The sequence below is a fragment of the Dendrobates tinctorius genome, unplaced genomic scaffold (genome assembly GCF_039654945.1).
Source record: "Dendrobates tinctorius isolate UK_male_01 unplaced genomic scaffold, ASM3965494v1 ptg000308l, whole genome shotgun sequence".
In the NCBI taxonomy this organism is placed as follows: Eukaryota; Metazoa; Chordata; class Amphibia; order Anura; family Dendrobatidae; genus Dendrobates; species Dendrobates tinctorius.
The window spans coordinates 1,976,121-1,988,249 of record NW_027361975.1 but is presented as its reverse complement, the minus strand read 5'-3'; positions in this window follow the sequence as shown (position 1 = coordinate 1,988,249).

Here is a 12,129-nt window from a genome sequence, read left to right as displayed (position 1 = left end):
TGTGAGTCAATCTACTGGGAAGTCTCCCTTTCAGATCAACTATGGGTTTAACCCACATTTTGGAGTTTTCCCGCATGGATTCAGGTTGTCCTGGAGCTGAGGGTGCAACACAACGTCTTAGAATTCTTTGGAGGGAGGTTCAGAGCAATATTTCCAAGGCCCAGGAAAACTATAAGCGGTTTGCTGACAGGAGGAGGGGGCCAGGTCCAGCATTTGCAGTAGGGGAGAAGGTGTGGCTATCCACCCGCAATATCAAGCTTGAGATACCATCTATAAAGCTGGGCCCCAAGTTAATTGGCCCATGCAAAGTTGTGGAGGTTGTTATCTCAGTAGCCTACCGACTGTAGCTGCCCACCTCCTTTAAAATTTCTGATGTCTTCCACAGGTCCCTGTTAAAGCCTGTGGGGACGGTGAGAGAGGATCCCTCATCAAATGCTCCGCCAGTGCTGATAGAGGGGCAGCTGGAGTATGAAGTAGGGCACATTGTCGACTCCCGGTGGGTGCGCTGGACACTCCAGTATCTGATACACTGGAAGGGGTACTCTCTGGAGGATCGGTCATGGGTTCCGGCCAGTTCGGTGCATGCTGATCGTCTGGTGTGGGCTTTCCACGCCAGATACCCAGACAAGCCTGGGGGTCCAGTGGCCCCCGTTAAGAGGGGGGTACTGTCATGGTTTGAACAGGGTTCTTGCCCTGCACTCACAGGGTTAAGTGTTCGTGACCTCTATCTGGATCTGGGAGGGGTATTTATACTCTTTACCAGGGTTCTCTGTCAGCTATACTGTTGTTCTGGTGTGTCTGACCCCTGGTGTGCATGTATTCTGCGGTGCTTGTTTGCTTCCTGTGTATGACCCGGTCTGTTCCCTCACTCTGTACTCCGTCTCTCGTTTTGGTACTATTGTCTTTTCTGGTTCTGACCTCCTGGCTTGGCTATCATTACTCCGTTACAATTTGTCCCTATTGTACCATCTATTGCCCGTTCTGGTTTTCTTATCTATTGCTACGTCCTGACTATCCATTCTGTCTAACCCTTTGGTACTGTATTGCTATCTCGTGCTTTGACCCGGCTTGATCTGGTTTCTGTCTGTCTATGCCCCTTGGTAACATTGTCCTGTAGTTACCTTTCAAGGAGTTTTCCTGCAGCTCCTAGCTCTGTGGAGCTTAGGCCACGCCCCCAGCAGTCACGTGCTTCAGGTCCTGATAGTCTGAAGCACGCATCGTCACCGCTGCTGCCCTGCTCCACAGGTATCTTTGAGCACTGTTTTTGTACTCAGGACACGCACACTGGCTCAGTGAGCAAGTGCAGTGCGGTGTTCCTGACAAGCGGTCAGAGAGATAGGAGGACCAAGAGAGAACGGTGTCCTTCAGGCCAATGGAACAAAGCATAGTGAGGCGGAGCTGATGATCCACCGTGTCGAATGCTGCGGAGAGATCCAAGAGAGCTAGCATGGAGTAGTGACCATTAAATTTAGCTGTTAGTAGATCATTAGAGACTTTAGTGTGGGCAGCTTCAGTAGAGTGTGAAGAGCAGAAACCAGATTGTAGAGGGTCGAGAAGAGAGTTATCTGAGAGATAGCGGATAAGATGGGAGTGGACCAGGCGTTCAAGGAGTTTAGAGATGAAGAGCAGATTAGAGACAGGTCTATTGTTAGCTGCACAGTTTTGATCGAGGGATTGCTTTTACGTAATAGATGTATGATGGCATGTTTAAAAGAGGAGGGAAAGATACCGGAAGACAAAGAGAGATTGAATATTTTTGTTAGGTGAGTGGTAACAGCAGGGAAAGGGACTGGAGGAGATATGAGCTTATAGGGTCATTGGTGCAAGTAGTAGGACAAGAAGATGCAAGGAGCCTGATCACTTCTTCAATGACTGGATCAAAGACCAAGATTGAGCTAAATGCAGTGGGGGAGGGAGGACAATGCATGGTACGAGGGGGGGAAATGGGAGAAAATTTCCTGTCGGATATGGTCTATTTTTTCTTTGAAATAATTGATCAGATTGTCAGCGTGGAGATCCATGGTTGGGGCCTGCACTCTTGGATTGAGTAAGGAATGAAAAGTGTCAAAAAGACATTTAGGGTTATTGGATGAGGTGATGAGGGTGTTGAAATAGGTTTGTTTGGAGGGCAGGGTTGTACGTTTTAACCCCTTTCTGACAATGGACGTAATGATCCATCCATGTGTCCTGGATCTATTTGACCAGGGACAGATCATAACGTCATCGCGATCGCCTGCGCACACGAGGAGTGCACGGGCAATCGCCACCGGGTATCAGCTGATTCTGACAGCTGACACCCTGCACTAGGTGCCAGGAGTGGTCACAGACTGCTCCCAGCACATTAACCCTCAAAATGCTGTGATTGAACACAATTGCTTCATTCCGGAAGCCGAAAGAGGGCTGACAGCCCCTCTGCCTTTGTATCATGTATAGATGACAGAACAGAAACACTGGAGGCAGGACTGGAGTAGGACGGCAGGACTGGAGCAGGATGGAACAGGAACACTGGAGGCAGGACTGGAGTGGGACGGCAGGACTGGAGTAGGATGGAACAGGAACACTGGAGGCAGGACTGGAGTAGGATGGCAGGACTGGAGCAGGATGGAACAGGAACACTGGAAGCAGGACTGGAGTAGGATGGCAGGAACACCGGAGACAGGACTGCGGAAGAGAGCAAGGAACCCGGGTAGCAGGACTGAGAGGCTCCTGCGGAAAGCAGGCAAGAACGGAACTGCAGGAGCCGAGAGCACACAATGCAGCGAGGCCAGTGTGCTAGGAAACACAACAATCAGGCACCTCCCTCAGGGGGAAGTGGCCTGATATGCTCCTGTCTGGTCTGCCATTGGTCAGGGAGGTGCTTTCGGGTCAGGGCATAGCCGGAGCACAAGAAGCAGAAGGGAGGCGCGGCCGCGGCCTATGGCGCATGCGCATTGCATGCAGGGACGCCGCCGGCCGCGCACCTGCCAGAGGCGACCTCCGTGGATGTCGGGCGGCGGGAGGCTGCGGCGTGGGAGCGATGGCCGGGTGAGTACGCAGGAACGGCGTAACAGTGCCACCTCCCCTAAGCCGCCCTCCCCGGACATTAGCAAGAAATCTCTTGAGGATACGGGGAGCATTGATATTCTCCCGAGGCTCCCAGGATCTCTCCTCAGGACCAAAGCCCTTCCAGTCAACAAGGAAAAATGTCCTACCTCTAACTTTCTTCATGGAGATAATGTCCTCCACTTCAAAGAAATCATCGGCACCCACCGGCTGAGGACCGGAATCAGACAAGGAATGGAAGCGATTCAGCACCACAGGTTTCAGGAGAGAGACATGGAATGTGTTCGGGACCCGGAGCGAAGCAGGCAACCTCAATTTGTAGGCGACTTCATTGATACGTCCAAGAATTTCAAACGGACCGATGTAGCGTGGCCCCAACTTGTAAGAGGGCAGTTTCAACCGGATGAATTTGGATGAGAGCCAGACCTTGTCCCCAACACGATAGGGTGGAGGGTCCAATCCCTTCTTGTCGGCAAAATTCTTCATCCAATCAGCGGACTTCTTGAGTGACGTGTTGGTCTCGGCCCAGATCTTGGAAAACTCGGAGGACAAAGCGTTGGCCGCGGGTACCTCGGAGGCAGGAGTTATCGGAAGAGGAACACCAGGATGTCTGCCGAACACAATGAAAAACAGAGACTTGGCCGAGGACTCACCAGCATGGTTGTTGTAAGCGAACTCTGCCCAGGGAAGTAAGTCAACCCAATCGTTCTGGTGGGCGTTGGAGAAATGACGTAGGTACCCAGTCAACGTCTGGTTGGTGCGCTCCACCTGCCCGTTGGACTGTGGATGGTAGGCTGAGGAGAAGTCAAGGGAAATGTTCATGAGCTTACAAAGCGATCGCCAGAACTTGGAGGTAAACTGAACCCCTCGGTCCGACACCATGCGTTGAGGTAGTCCATGGAGTCTGAAGATTTGGTGGACAAAGACTTTGGCCAGCTCCGGAGCCGAGGGGAGACCGGGAAGAGGGACGAAGTGAGCCATCTTGGAAAAACGATCCACCACCACCAAGATGACTGTGCAGCCAGAAGAACAGGGCAAGTCGTTGATGAAATCCATGGCAATGTTTTCCCAAGGGACCGCAGGAACGGGCAACGGCAGCAACAAGCCGGACGGAGGTCTTCGTGGCGCTTTGTTTTTTGCACAGGATGGACAAGAGGCCACAAAATGGAGTACATCTTGGCGAAGCTTGGGCCACCAATAGTGACGCGAGATAAGATCCAGGGTCTTCTTGATCCCGGCATGGCCAGCAAGTTTTGAGGAGTGCCCCTATAGGAGGACTTTTCGCTTGAGGTTCTGAGGCACAAGCGTTTTGCCAGGAGGAGGAGCAAGCCAGTTCACTGGGGCCACTGTGATGATCCTAGTGGGGTCAATGATATGCAAGGGTTCCTCCGTGGTTTCATGTGGCTGAAAGACCTTGGACAGAGCGTCGGCTTTGGTATTTTTGTTGCCAGGACGGAAACGGAGCTCGAAGTCAAATCGGGCGAAAAGCAAGGACCATCTGGCCTGACGAGGGTTAAGTCTCTGGGCAGACTGGAGATAGGCCAGATTCTTGTGATCCGAGAAGATGACAAAGGGATGGACAGCTCCTTCGAGGAGGTGACGCCACTCCTCCAAGGCCAACTTGATGGCCAGGAGTTCCCAGTCACCGATCGAGTAGTTACACTCGGATGGAGAAAAGGCCTTCGAGAAAAAGCCACAAGGGTGCAGACGACCGGAGGCGGATCTCTGGGACAATACTGCCCCGGCACCTGTCGAGGAAGCGTCCACCTCGAGTATAAAAGGTTGGTTGCTCTCGGGGCGATGCAGAACCGGAGCTGTGGAGAAGGCCCGTTTTAGGGTCAGAAAGGCCTCTTCAGCCTCCGGAGGCCAATCCTTGGGAGTAGCCCCTTTACGGGTGAAAGCAGCAATAGGTCTTGTGATGGCGGAAAAGTGAGAGATGAATTGCCGCTAATAATTGGCGAATCCGAGAAATCGTTGAATCGCCCTTACTCCAACGGGGCGAGGCCATTTGAGAATGGCAGACAGCTTCTCGGGATCCATCCTTAGTCCAGCGTTGAAGATAATGTATCCCAGAAATGGCAGGGAGGTCTGTTCGAAGAGACATTTCTCAATCTTCGCATACAGGCGGTTCTCCCGAAGATGCTGTAACACCAAGCAGACACTCTTTCTGTGGGACGAGATATCCGGCGAGAAGACGAGGATGTCGTCCAAGTATATGACCACACAGGAGTACAAGAGGTCCCGGAAGATCTCTTTGACGAACTCTTGAAACACCGCAGGAGCATTGTAGAGGCCAAAGGGCATGACCAGGTACTCGTAATGGCCGTCTCGAGTGTTGAAGGCCGTCTTCCACTCGTCTCCAGCCTGGATGCGGACCAGATTATAGGCACCTCTGAGGTCCAGCTTGGAGAAGACCCGGGCTCCCCTAAGATGATCAAACAGCTCCGGAATGAGTGGAAGAGGGTACCTGTTCTTAATGGTAATTTCATTCAGACCCCTATAGTCAATGCACGGCCGTAGAGTTCCGTCCTTCTTTTTGACGAAGAAAAACCCGGCTCCCGCGGGTGACGAGGATTTCCGTATAAAACCCTTGGCAAGGTTCTCTTGAACGTATTCGGACATAGCTGTGGTCTCAGCGGGAGACAGGGGGTAGATTCTGCCCCTTGGGGGAGTTGAACCAGGAACAAGTTCAATTGGGCAGTCAAAAGGCCGGTGTGGAGGAAGGACCTCCGCTTCCTTCTTATCAAAGACATCGGCGTAGGAACTGTAGGCTGGAGGAAGACCCGGAACGTCTGGGAGCGGCCGAGGAGCGGCCACCAGGCGGACAGGAATCAGACAGCGAGCTTGGCACGGGTGCCCGCAGCGGAGTATCTCCCCAGAAGACCAATCGAGGACAGGCTGATGAGTCCTTAACCATGGGAGACCGAGTAGAATGGTGTGGGAGAGCTTAGGAAAAACGTAAAAGGCTATCTTCTCTCGATGTAAGGCACTAACTTGCAACTTCACTTCCTCAGTGACCAAGGTGACGGTCACCTGTAGCGGTTTGCCATCCACCGCGGCAATCTGGAGAGGGTTAGATAGGGCAACCACGGGAATTTGGTATTTGTCCACCTCTTCTGGCCGAATGAAGTTACCTGCCGAACCCGAATCCACGTAGGCCACCTTGGACCCACGTCTCTCCCCTGAAACCAGAAGCACAGAAATCATAAGAGGTTGAGAGGAATCATCGTCGCCTAGGAAGGCATCTCTTACCTGACCTAGGCGGAGGAGTTTCCCTGTCTCTTAGGACAGGTGCGGATATAGTGCGATGAAGCTCCGCAATAGAGGCATAGACCTTGTGCCCGCCTCTCTTGCTGACATAACTCGGTCAATTTGAGACGGTCAATCTGCATGGGCTCGACTGACCGAGGACTGGCAGAATGGATGAAAAAGGGGGCTGGCCTGGTGGATCTCCTCTCTCTCGCTGACTCCCGAGCACGCTCTTGGAAGCGTAGGTCAATGCGGGTAGCCAGCGAAATAAGGTCTTCTAAGGAGTTCGGGGTCTCTCGACCTGCGAGTTCATCTTTTATTCTGCCTGAAAGACCGCGCCAGAACGCCCCTACCAAAGCCGTGTTATTCCAGCCTGTGATGTACAATGTCTGCAAGATATGTTTTCTGTTGCAATGTGCTAACAAATCCTCCATTTTGTGGGAAGCTGCCTGCCAGTGTCTCAGTTACATTGCACACTGCAGCAGCTTCCCTTCCCCCGAGTGCCATAAACCAATTTCCTGTCACCCCATTTGGCTTCTCTCAGCCTCAGCTGAAAGAGGGAAAAAAAAGTGCGGGAAAGGAAAAAGGTCTTTGTTTGAAACAAAGGTTAGAAGTAACCCTTTAAGAGCCTGCCCTGCGAAAACCGTACCAAGTAGAGATATGGAAATCATATTTTTGTAACCTGAGCGGTCCCAGCTTCGATACCGTGTATCTTTCGAAGTTCTACCCTGTCCAGAACATGAGATAGGATTTGCGCCCAAATGGACGGTCATATCGCATAGATGTTTGATGTTTTCTTGATAGGCTCATTACGCTGGGAAACATGATACCACTGATGAGTCCATACCAGCTTCTCCCATAAAGTTATAGCTAATCTAAGTTTTGTAGCCAAAACATAACTTGGATAAGAGAGGTGGGATCAACCCAGAATGCACCTCTCCGTGATGTCACATAGGAAAGTCTATAAGGCATTCCCTGGGCAAACCAGCTCAGAAGAGCTCGAATCCTCGTGCTGAGCAGAACCCAGATGAGTGGAGACGTGCAGCTCCGCCTCCACCCCCCTTAAAGCCACATGGGATGCCTAACAACAATTGACTAAATGTAAGTGTACCTTCTTCTTTCATCCACTTTGCTTTATACTTGTCTAATGTACATATTTTATGTCTCAATTTTATAGCAACTTTTATCTGTAATCACTGTCCTCTTTCGGAAAATAAATGAAATAATTATTTAGATCTGTCTCCATGCTCTAAGAATCGAACTATACGCCTTTGATAGATAATCGCTACTAATTCAAGGGGTTTGCCACGGACCCTCTTAATTTAACACTGTGAATTAAGTAACCGTGACTGGTGGCAGCGCGTTGTGTACGGCTATTGCGGCTTGCTGGCAGTTTAGAAGGGTCTTATATTGCTGAATGAGGGGCTGCGGCCACAGCATTGATAATTCCCTTACTGCAGAAGCCTGATTGCCGGTTCACAACAGGCAGCCCGTCCGGTGACTAATTATCCTAGGTGCAGTTCCCTGACTGACCTGAGGGTAAGGGGGGGCGCCGGAGAGCTGCGAGTTCCAAAGTGGAACTGAGAAAGTGGGATATACATAAATCCCCGCAGTACTTGGAAGATTGATAGCAGTGGTGGGGCATCCAAATTAAAACTCCCCCTGCGGCAAATTGTAGAGCGAGAGTAGCTTGCTGGATATTTTGGTCACATGGTGCCAGTGGTGGGATAACTAAGATAAGCCCCAACTGTGCCTGTGATAGCCGTGTGCCGGCAGTGTGTCTCGTCCCTCCGTCCGCTGATACACCCGTGTCAGTGGTGGAACTGTGACATAGTGGTGACACAGGGTCCGCTGTCAGTCGCATTTTGGTGGCAGCGGGACCCCCGTTAGTCGCCCGTAAGTGGACGAACGGCCGTGGGCTGTTCGTCACATATTGGTGGCAGAGCGGTGGGATAATCCTAGAGCATTAGTGATTTGGTTTGAGCAATCATTCCTCTCACTAAAAACCTGCACGGTTCCTGCGGGAATCCTGCATCATAGGTTTTGGAGAACAGACTCAGTGGTTACTAGTTCTGAGACATTTGTGTGTACGTACAAGTATTCCCTCCCATTTCTTCATTTTTCTTTTCTATCTTTTATTTGGCAACCATGGCTACGTGGGGAGAATCTTATTATAAGCAGCTTAATAAGGACATCCTGAGGTCCCTGTGCACGTCAAAGCAGATTGATGTCGTCGACAAGACCAAAGCCCAGTTGGTCGCGGCTCTAGTGCAATGGGAAGAGAGCCAGGGCGCAGAAGGCAGCACCCGTGCCGATATCTGCAATTGGCTCTACAGCAACTCCCTGCCGAAGACCATGTTGGACGTCTGCAGCTGATCCAGCAAGCTCAGGAGAGAGCTGAGCACCAAAGAGAGGCTGAGAGAGCCGAGCGCCAGGCGCAGAGGGCCCATGAACTGGAAGTACTCCAGCGGGGTGGGAATGCCCCCACAGCCCGAAGCCGTGAGCCCAGCAGCGTCCAGACTCCTAAACCCCGGCCAGAGCATTTTCCCGTGATGGAAAAGGATGGGGACTTGGACACGTTTCTGCGAGCCTTTGAGAAAGCCTGCAGACAGTACCAGCTGCCTAGAGACCAATGGGCCAGGTACTTGACCCCAGGGCTAAAAGGCAAAGCTCTGGAGGCGTTTGCTTCTCTTCCGCCAGCGCATGATGATGACTATGACGCCATAAAGCAGGCGCTGATCGCCAAATACCGGCTGACACCTGAGGTATACCGAAAGAAGTTCCGGCACCTCCAACGTGGCCCACACGATAGCTACAGTGATGTGGTGCAAGGACTCAGGACCCACTTTGACCAGTGGATCCATGGACTGTCCGTTGAAACCTTTGAGCAGCTACGGGACCTGATGATCAAAGACCAGTTCCTGCATCTCTGCCCAGCTGAGGTCCGACAGTTCATCCTGGACCGCGAACCAACGAACGCAGACAAAGCGGCGCAGATTGCCGACAACTACGAGGCCAACCGGAAGCCAGAGACGCGGAGGCCAGTCACCACCAGCTGGAGAGGAGGTAAGCCTGCACCCAACCCCAATGCCCCAGCTAGCCGTCCCTCCGGAGGCCCTGTCCCTGTTGCCAACAACAGGCTGGCTACTGACAGTCGCCTGTGTCACCACTGCAAGCGGCCTGGTCACTTCTCCTACACCTGTCTGGATAGGCCGAAGAACCCCCCAGCCAAGGCCCCCGGGCCCAACGCCTCTGTTCTTTTGGTGGGAGGTGTGGTTGGGAGGGCTGACGACAACGTTCAACCTGTTCAGGTGGGGGCCCGTCTTGCTACAGGCCTCAAGGACACCGGGGCTGAACGAACCCTCATCCGTCCTGGACTGGCGGCCCCTGAAGAGTTTGTTGAGGGGAAAACCCTGACTGTCACCGGGATTGGAGGGACCCGTTGTCCCTTGCCAGTGGCACGAGTTTTTCTTGACTGGGGTGCTGGGAGCGGGTTGAGGGAGGTGGGAGTGTCTGAAAACCTGCCCACTGATGTTTTATTGGGGACTGACTTGGGGCGGATGGTTGCATACTATGTCCCTGACACCCTTCCCCAAACTGATAATAAGGGTAACGTTACCCCTGATGATGTTGATGAGGGGAAACTGAAGGTGTTACCTGCTAATGCCTTGATGAGTAATGATGCAACTAACAACCATTCTTTCCCAAGGTATGATGCTGATGTGAATGTACCAAAGCAAGCTAATAACCATTCTTCTCCTAGGAAGGATGATGATGATGTTGATGTATCTGTGCCGACTGAACCCGTTAACCCTTTCTTTGAAGCGGTAGATGTGTCCACAGGTACCGAAGTGCTCAGCCCCGTCACTCTGCGGAGTGAGACGGCTGAGGAACCCCTGGCAGGAGCAAGCAACGGTGCTCAAGGAAATGGGGAGGTGCATGGGGACCATGAGGAAGGTAATGCCATGCAGCTGACCAGTGCCACCGAGGAAGGTAACTGGCCCATAAGTAGCACTGCTCCTGAAGTGTTGGGGGTGGATGGGGAGGTAGAGCCCAGGGCAGCACCGGCTGGTGGGTCTGTAGAAATCCCCAGGGAGACAGCATACATAGCAGCTGTCACACGCAGTCAGAGTGCCCAGATCGCAGGTAACGCACTGTCTTCTGGACCCTCTGCTGCTACAGGAGAGACTGAACCAGAGGTGAACCCAGAGCCGGTTCTAGAGGGTCCCAGTAAAGGAGGTACCCTGACGTCACTTCTGGCAGCCTCCAGCATGGAGTTCCAGGCTGCTCTGCACTCAGATGCCAGCCTGGAGAAATTGAGAGGTCTCGCCGAGACGCCCACCTCCGAGTCTGTTAAGGAGAGGGTGTTCTGGCAACGAGGAAGGTTGTACCGGGAGACGGTACCCGGAGATCCTAAAAAGGAGTGGTTGAGGGAAAGACAGTTGGTCATCCCCTATCAGTTCAGAACTGAGTTGTTGCGGATTGCCCATGAGATTCCACTCGCTGGACACTTGGGGATCGGCAAAACAAAGGCACGGCTGTCTCAACACTTCTATTGGCCCAAGATGGGGACAGATGTAACACACTACTGCCGCTCCTGCGCCACCTGTCAAAAAGTGGGTAAGGCGGGGCCTGCTCTTAAGGCTCCCCTTATTCCTTTGCCGGTGATAGAGGAGCCTTTCCAGAGAATCGCGGTGGACATCGTAGGCCCGCTGGCCGTCCCCAGCAGCTCCGGAAAGCGCTACATTCTCACCGTGGTAGACTACGCTACCCGGTACCCAGAGGCAGTAGCTCTGTCTTCAACCAGGGCAGATAAGGTGGCTGACGCACTGGTGACCATCTTTTCAAGGGTAGGATTTCCCAGGGAGATGCTTACCGATCAAGGGCCCCAATTCATGTCTCGCCTAATGGAGGCTCTCTGTGAGAAAATGCAGGTGACTCACCTGGTATCGAGTCCGTATCACCCACAGACTAATGGTTTGTGTGAACGCTTCAACGGTACCCTCAAACAGATGCTCCGCATACTGGTTGAGACCCAAGGGCGCGACTGGGAGCGGTACCTTACACACCTGCTGTTCGCTTACAGAGAAGTTCCGCAGGCCTCGACCGGGTTCTTCCCCTTCGAGCTCCTGTATGGCAGGCGAGTCCGGGGACCCCTTGGGTTGATAAGAGAATCCTGGGAAGATGAGCCAAACCCCACAGAAGTGTCCATCGTGGATTATGTCATGCGCTTCCGTGACAAGATGCAGACCTTGACGCAGTTGGTGCATGACAACATGACGCAGGCTCAGGCTGACCAGAAGCGCTGGTACGACCAGAACGCCCGGGAGCGGACCTACCAGGTGGGTCAAAAGGTGTGGGTGCTGGTCCCTGCACCAACGGATAAGCTTCAGGCAGCCTGGGAAGGCCCGTACGTCGTCCACCAACAGCTCAACCCGGTCACCTACGTGGTCACGCTTGACCATGCTCGGGGTAGGCGCAAGGCCTTTCACGTCAACATGCTGAAGGCGCACTACGAACGTGAAGCTTGCGTCCTACCGGTCTGCAATCTGCCAGAGGATGGGGAGGAAGATCCCCTCCTGGACATGCTGGCCCAGGCCAAGGCCGATGGGTCCATTGAGGACATGGAGAAAAGTGGTTTGCTAACCGTACCCCAGCGGTTGCAGTTGATGGCCACCCTGGAACCCTTCCGGGCCGTGTTCACCAACCAACCGGGGAGGACGGAGTTAGCGGTTCATGAGGTGGACACCGGGAATCACGCCCCATTACGGCGAACACCTTATCGGATCTCTGAGACGGTGCAACAAGTCATGCGCCAAGAGATCGATGAGATGTTAA